Source organism: Rhinatrema bivittatum, chromosome 4 (assembly GCF_901001135.1).
Source record: "Rhinatrema bivittatum chromosome 4, aRhiBiv1.1, whole genome shotgun sequence".
NCBI lineage: Eukaryota > Metazoa > Chordata > Amphibia > Gymnophiona > Rhinatrematidae > Rhinatrema > Rhinatrema bivittatum.
The window spans coordinates 256,651,268-256,659,861 of record NC_042618.1 but is presented as its reverse complement, the minus strand read 5'-3'; positions in this window follow the sequence as shown (position 1 = coordinate 256,659,861).

Genomic DNA, 8,594 nt, shown 5'->3' with positions numbered 1-8,594 from the left:
GCCGAGCTGAACTGGAGAAGTGATAGCCTGCACTGCATATTCCTGGAGGGGCTCTCTCCACGACTTCAGGACGAATTGGCTGCCAGAGATCTCCCGGACGACTTGAATGATCTGATTGACCTGGCTGGCCGTGTAGACTGCCGCATCCAACGCCGGTTCCGGGAGAGGAGACCCGCTCAGGGATTTGGGGGCTCTGGAACCATGCCTCCTCGAACCAGGCATTCTCCTCCTGCCTCCCCGGGGCCACACGATGCTGAACCCATGCAGTTGGGCCGGGATCCTATTTCACAAGAAGAGAGGAGAAGGCACTGGTTCCAGGGCCTGTGTTTATATTGTGGGGGCAAGGGACATTTCCTTGCCCGCTGTCACAAGCGTCCGGGAAACGCTTGGACCTAGAGTCAGTCGGGAAGTTAACTCTAGGTAACACCACCTCCACCTCCCTATGTACCGCCGAGCTGTCAGTCAAGTACTGCAGAAACTGGGAGAGAATCGGCTTTATGCCAAATTGGAGAAATGCCAATTTGAACAAGAGTCACTACCGTTTCTGGGGTATATCGTATCCTCCACGGGGTTGCATATGGACCCAGAGAAGGTCGCCGCCATCAAGAATTTGCCTCAGCCTGTGGGAGTCAAAGTGCTTCAGCGGGTCCTCAGTTTTGCCAATTTCTACCGGCAATTTATCCCATACTATTCCCAGATGGTGGCCCCACTGACTGCCCTCACCAGAAAGGGGGCCGATGCTAAGAACTGGCCGGCGACGGCCCTACGAGCCTTTCAGGAATTGAAGGACGCTTTCCTCCAGGACATATGTCTCCGGCACCCAGACACTCAATGCCAGTTTATCGTGGAGGTCGACGCCTCCAACATGACCATCAGGGCCGTCCTAAGCCAATTATCCAGTGGGGGTAAATCCCTGCCCTGTTCCTATTTTTCAAGCAGATTCTCACCCGCAGAGAGGAACTACGGCATAGGGGATAAAGAGTTGCTGGCCATCAAACTAGCATTCGAAGAGTGGCGCCAGTGGTTGGAAGGGGCCCAGCACCCGGTGGTTGTGTATATGGACCACAAGAACTTGGAATACCTATGCTGCACCCAGCGTCTTAACCCCGGCAGGCCCAGTGGTCTCTCTTCTTTAGCCGCTTCGACTTCCTTCTCCACTACTGACCAGCAGACAAGAACATCCGGGCGGATGCCCTTTCCCGTACAGCGGAGACGGAGGATACCCCTAATCCACCACAGTACATCCTTGACCCAGCCAAAGTGCTCTTCGCGGCCTCCGACGTGGTCCCGATGGGGAAGACAGTGGTGCCTCTCTGACTTCAAAAAAAGGTCCTCTCTTGGGCCCACGACTCCCTGACCACTGGTCATCCGGGAGTAGCTAGGACCCAGGAGCTACGCTCTGAGTTCTACTGGTGGCCTCAGTTTAAGAGGGACGTCCGTCTCTACGTCAGCTCCTGCCCAACCTGTGCACGACAGAAGACTCCCACCGGTCGTCCCTGGGGTCTTCTTCAGCCTCTGCCTGTCCCCACTGAACCGTGGACCCACTTATCCATGGATTTTATCGTAGATTTACCCGCCTCTGAAGGGAAATTGGTGATCTGGGTCACAATAGACAGGTTGTCTAAGATGGCTCACTTTGTGCCCCTTGCTTAATTGCCCTCAGCACCCGAACTGGCGAACCTGTTTACTCATCATATCTTTCGCCTTCATGGACTCCCTCTACACATCACCTCGGACAGGGGCTCCCAATTCACGGCGAAGTATTGGAGAGCGCTCTGTAAAAAGTTTGGGGTCCAGCTAGACTTCACTACCGCGTTCCATCCCCAAGCTAACGGCCAAGTGGAACGCACGAACCGGACTTTGAAGACGTTCTTCCGGTCCTACAAAATGATTGGGTGGCATTACTCCCATGGGCGGAGTTCTCTTACAACCACCACAAGCATTCCACCACCGGTAGGTCTCCCTTCTACACAGTATATGGGAAACGTCTTCGACCTCCTTTGCCATTACCATTGTAAGTGCCATCGCCAGCTGTACAGATCATGGCCCGACAGTTGCGACAGGTCTGGAAATCCACTCGGGAGAAACTTCTCCGCACTGCAGTCTTTGCGAAAAGATTTGCGGACCGCCTATGATGGCCAGCCCTGGGGAGAAGGTGTGGCTAAGCACCAGACACCTCCGCTTGCGGCTTCCTTCGATGTGTCTGGCTCCGAAGTACATTGTCCTGTTCGCTATCAAGGAAAGGATAGGGGCAGTTTCCTACCGCCTCCGTCTCCCTGCCACACTCTGGGTACACAATGTCTTCCATGTTTCTCTGTTGAAGCCATTGGTTCTCTCTCCCTTCCGTAGGAAGACGCCTGCACCAGCCACTCCTGAAGCACAAGAAGATACTGTTTATCAGGTTAAGGAGGTATTGGACGTGCGGTTCCGCCTAAGATGTTGGGAGTACCTCCTTTCATGGGAAGGTTATGGCCCCAAAGAAAATTTCTTGGAGCCTGCCATCAATATCATGGACAAGGACCTTCTCCACCAGTTTCACGTGGCTCATCCAGGTAAACCCAGGCCTCCAGGAAGGGAGTATAGGAGGGGCGGTACTGTTATGGTCCCAGGCCATGCCCCGGGACCTCCACTCACCTCCCGGCCCGGGCCGGCCACGGGAATCCATCCACTTCAGCCCCAAAGGCCTGAAACGCGGCTACTGCGGCGCTCTCCCTGCGAGGGAGTCGCCGCCGACGATCTGCAGCTGGCCCCGCCCCCTAGGCGCTCGCGCGCGCCAGGGCTTCAGTCTTAAAGGGGTCAGCACAGGAAACTCAGGGACAGCCTCCAACTGATGTCAGACGCTGCCGGGTTATTTAAACCCGGCAATAACTGACATGCCTCGCCTTGCAACGAGGTTCACTCAGTCCCCTGAGTTGCTAGTTGCTGCGTTGGCTCTTGGATCGTCTCTTCTACTTCTGGTTTCTGACCCGGCTTCATCCATTTACTTCATCTTCGCTCCCGCTCCTGGTTTTGGTTTGGACTTCTGGCTTCCGACCCGGCTTCGTCCATTGACTTTGTCTTCGCTCCCGCTCCTGGTTTTGGTTTGCACTTCTGACTTCTGACCCGGCTCCATCCACGACTCTGTTTCCAGCTTCCGCCCCTGGCTTTGACTTCGGACCTCTGACTTCTGGCTTCTGACCCTGCTTCGTTCCTGGACTCCGACTCCTGTTCCCTCTGCCTCTTCAGGGATCTGGTTCTTGCTGTCCCAGGTGATTCTCCTAAGTCCCAGCGGCTCGGGCTCTCACGGGCTCCTCCTGGGCTCTACCGTCCTCATCAACCATCTCTTCGACTGCTTCCTGGATCCTTGGTCACAGAGGGTCCCACCTAAGTGCAAGAGGTCCGGGTCCCTACGGGTTCCTCCTGGGGGGACCACGGACTTCCAGTGGTGAAGACTTCTCTGGAGTCTCTCGTCAGCGCCGCCTCCCAGCTGTGACACTCACTGTGGGTCCCCACAGTGCAACATCTGCAGTCTCAGCCGGCCCAAGGGTCCACGACCATAACACTATCAATGAGTTCCTACTCAGCCAAATGATTTCAGTTTTTTAGGGTTTAATGTCAGTTTAAGCTGTGATAGTTCTTGTTGTATTACTTTCATATAGGTAGAGAGTATCGAGGTTGAATTTTCAAATGATCTGGAGAGTGAGATGTAAAACTGTATGTCAGCATACAAGAAGAAAATTATTCCTAGATTCATCAGTAATTTACACAGTGGGAGCATGTAAATATTGAATAGTGTTGCTGAGAGGGCTGAGCCTTGAAGGACACCTCTATCACACTGGAAAGTGTCAGATATATGGTTGCCTTATTTGACTTGGAATGTTCTGTTAGATAGAAATGAAGAGTACCATCTGAGAGCCATGCCATCAATCCCAATATTTCTCATCTGATGGCATAACAGGTTATGGTTCACAATGTCAAAAGCGGCTTTTGAGTCAATTAGCACAAGACAATAAGATTCCTTTGCGTCAGGCCCTTGTAAAACCGAATCTGTTAATTAGAAAAGTAATGTCTCAGTAATGTTTCCTAAATCCAAATTGATTTGGGAAGAGAATATTTTGATCTTCCAGGTGATTTACAAGTTGGGATAACACTGCTTTCTCAAGAACTTTTGCTAGAAATGGCAAGTTGGTATTGGACGATAGTTGTCCCAGTTGTCAGTTCTACCAGTCTTATTTTTTAGGATCGGCTTTATCACCGCTTGTGTTAATCCATATGGTATAATTCCTTCTGATATTGAATGATTAATTAAGGTTGTGATTGGAGGAGCGATAACTTGGTGTACTTGTTTCAAGGATCTGGCTGGTATTGGGTCACGTGGGTGAATAGCAGGTTTAATTTTTGCACTATTTTGACTAATTTCCAGCTTCAAAAGAAAGCTATTGCTATCCCTGGGAGTGGGTAACAGGAATTAGAACTGCTTTGTGGGATCTTCCAAGTACTTGCAACTTGAATTAGCCAATGTCAGAGAAAGGATGCTGGGTTCAGCATGGCAATTCTTATGTTCTTAGTATATTGGCTTCTCCATCTCCGTTTCATCTGAATTGTTTTGTATACGGTATTAAGACAGACACAAAAAGGGGATGAATTAGCAGAAGTTTCAAAGTTTAGCCCTTTTTTGTGTCTGTCTTTATATACAAAGCAATTCCCAGTTAGCTAGAGATGAAGATGCCAATGTAATAATATATGCTAGGGATGTGAATCGTTTTTTGACGATTTAAAATATCGTCCGATATATTTTAAATCGTCAAAAATCGTTAGAGGCAATATATAATAGGAATTCCCCCGATTTATCGTCAAAAATCGTAAATCGGGGGAAGGGGGAGGGCGGGAAAACCGGCACACTAAAACAACCCTAAAACCCACCCCGACCCTTTAAAATAAATCCCCCACCCTCCCGAACCCCCCAAAATGTCTTAAATTACCTGGGGTCCAGTGGGGGGGTCCCGGTGTGATCTTCCACTCTCGGGCCACGGGTACGTTGATAGAAATGGCGCCGGCGCCATTTTGGTTCCTGTCCCCCGACGTCACGAGCGTAGGAGATTGCTCCCGGACCCCCGCTGGACCCCCAGGGACTTTTGGCCAGCTTGGGGGGGCCTCCTGACCCCCACAAGACTTGCCAAAAATCCAGCGGGGGTCCGGGAATGACCTCCTGCACTCGAATCGTGTTGCCGTACGGCCGGCGCCATTTTGCAAAATGGCGCCGGTCATATGGCCATATTGCAAAATGGCGCCGGCCGTACGGCAACACGATTCGAGTGCAGGAGGTCGTTCCCGGGCCCCCGCTGGACTTTTGGCAAGTCTTGTGGGGGTCAGGAGGCCCCCCAAGCTGGCCAAAAGTCCCTGGGGGTCCAGCGGGGGTCCGGGAGCGATCTCCTACGCTCGTGACGTCGGGGGACAGGAACCAAAATGGCGCCGGCACCATTTCTATCAACGCACCCGTGGCCCGAGAGTGGAACACCACACCGGGACCCCCCCACTGGACCCCAGGTAATTTAAGACATTTTGGGGAGGTTCGGGAGGGTGGGGGATTTATTTTAAAGGGTCGGGGTGGGTTTTAGGGTTGTTTTAGTGTGCCCGAGAGTGGAAGATCACACCGGGACCCCCCCACTGGACCCCAGGTAATTTAAGACATTTTGGGGGGGTTCGGGAGGGTGGGGGATTTATTTTAAAGGGTCGGGGTGGGTTTTAGGGTTGTTTTAGTGTGCCGGTTTTCCCGCCCTCCCCCGATTTACGATTTACATGATATTTAAAAAAACAAAACTGCGACGATCCGATTCCCTCCCCCCCCAGCCGAAATCGATCGTTAAGACGATCGATCACACGACTCACATCTCTAATATATGCTGAGCTTTGCAATATTTTTCTTTCCAGCGCTATAAGCAAATGCAACCATTTACAATATAGCATGAATAGGTTTTCTAAGATTTTTTTAATTGTAAAATATTTAATTACACCATCCTAAGGCTTAGTTACATTCTTTGCGAAACTGTGTTTGTGAACTGTTTTTCACAAGTAGTTTATAGCTATTTAGCTGCTTTTTGATTCACTCATTAGCTTTGAAATTGCATTAACACACATAAAAGAAAAGGTGTGCACCCAAATTGATATTTGCAAAAAAAATGTTACTTTGCATGCTAACGGGAGGATTTTAAAAGCCCTGCATGTCTTGCGCACCGGCGCGCCTATTTTGCATAGGCCGCCGGCGCGTGCAGAGCCCCGGGACGCGCGTAGGTCCCGGGGTTTTCTGAAGGGGGCGTGTCGGGGCGTGTCGGGGGTGAGGCCAAACGAAGCGGCATTTTGGGGGCGGGGTGCGGCGTTTCGGGGCGGGCCCGGAGGCGTGGTTTCGGCCCGGGGCGTTCCGGGGGCGTGGCCGTGCCCTCCCCGGAACCGCCCCCGGGTCGGGTCTCGGCGCGCCAGCAGCCCCCTGGCTCACGTGGATTTACGTCTTCCTCCAGGAGGCGTAAATCCATGAATAAAGGTAGAGGGGGGTTTAGATAGGGCCGGGGGGGTGGGTTAGGTAGGGGAAGGGAGGGGAAGGTGAGGGGAGGGCGAAAGAAAGTTCCCTCCGAGGCCGCTCCAATTTTGGAGCGGCCTCGGAGGGAACGGAGGCAGGCTGCGCGGCTCGGCGCGCGCCGGCTGCCCAAAATCGGCAGCCTTGCGCGCGCCGATCCAGGATTTTATAAGATACGCACGGCTACACGCGTATCTTATAAAATCCAGCGTACTTTTGTTGGCGCCTGGTGCGCCAACAAAAGTACGCGAACGCGCTTTTTTTTTTTAAATCTACCCCTGAATGAGTTATTGGCTCTTATTATCTATTTAATCTGTGCTAACAGCAATCTTAGTTTGTGAAGTCACATTTACGAATTTAGGGGCATTTATTAGATTGGCCTTACAGAAATCTAAAAACTAGAAAAACATATTTATTTAATTTATTGATATTTATCAATCGCTTTCCAGATAAAAAAAAATTGCTCAAAACGATGTACAACTAAATCAAGTATATGAAATTACATAAATATACATACGGTTGGTTTTTAAAAAATGCGCACACATGGATGCGCGATTTTATAACATGCGCATGCTGGCATGCGCATGTTATAAAATACGGGGCGGTGCGCACAAGGAGGAGGGTTGAAAATAGCAAATTACGCATGGTGATGAGATCGGGCCTCCTCCAGTTCCTTACCAGTCCGCTTCAATTTAGGAGCAGACTGAGAGGGAACTTTCCTACCCTCCCTACCTCTTCCCCTCTCCTCCCCGACCCCTTGGAAGACCCTACATTTTGGTTTTTTCTTGTTTTCGAACTTATGCCAGCTTCTGAGCTGGTGTTAGTTGCGCATACCAGCAGACAATCCCCGGCACAGCGGTAAATGACCGCTGTACCGGCGGCCTCCAGCTCTGCCCTGCCCCGCCCCCTGGCCCACCCCTCCTCACTCCCCTTTTTTTGGCCCGTGTTACGCGCCCGGCTGGACCCCTTTTAAAACGCGCACAGTGGGGCAGATTTTTAGAGGAGCGAGGGGTACATTTGTGAGTGCTACCTGGCGCGCACAAATGTACATCTGATTTTATAACATGTGCGCGCTGCTGCGTACATGTTATAAAATCCGGGGTCGGCGCCGCAAGGGGGTGCACACTTGTGCACCTTGTGCGCGCCGAGCCCGAGGGGAGCCCCGATGGCTTTCCCTGTTCTCTCCAAGGCCGCTCCGAAATCGGAGCGGCCTTGGAGGGAACTTTTCTTTCGGTCCCCCCCACCTTCCTCTCCCTTCCCCTATCTAACCCACCCCCCAGCCCTATCTAAATCCATCCCCCCTACCTTATTTTATTGTTTATGCCTGCCTCTTGCAGGCGTATCTTGCGCGCGCTGGCCGGCTGCCGGTGTGCGAACCTCCAGCAAGGCCATTGTGCCGGAGTACTTGGGACCACCCCCGGATTGGCGCCACGCCCATGACCCCACCCCCAGCCTGCCATCCCGCCCCTGTCCCCGCCCCCGGACCGCCCCTTTTTCAAAGTCCCGGGACATACGCACATCCCGGGGCTTGTGCACACCACCGAGCCTATGCAAAATAAGCTTGGCGCATGCAGGGGTAGGTTTTCGGGGGTTACGGGCGTATATTACGAGCGTAACCCTTTGAAAATCTACCCCAGTGTGCGCAAGGCCCAGCCACGCGCATAACCCCCGTTTTTTACACGTGCCGGGCATTTATTTAAAATCAGGCTGATAGCATATAGAAAACAAACAATGACAATATTTCAAATTCTGCCTTTAATTCTAGCCAGTGCTTGTCCAGCAAACATTAGCCATGTCTTTAGACCTTTCCTGAAATGTAACAAATTGTATCCTTTTTCCTTTCTTTTATTGAGGTAGACCTTGTTTTGGGACATGAAAGTGGCATTCACAGTAGGAAAGCTCCTATCCGCCTTTAAGATCTCAGCTTGGTGTGAGAAGGCTAGAGGTGGAGCTTTGCTGTGGCTGGGTATCTGAAAACAGATTGCAATTTGTGGCCAGCTCTTCCTGTCAGAAAACTTTATAGACATGATAATGTTTTGTACGT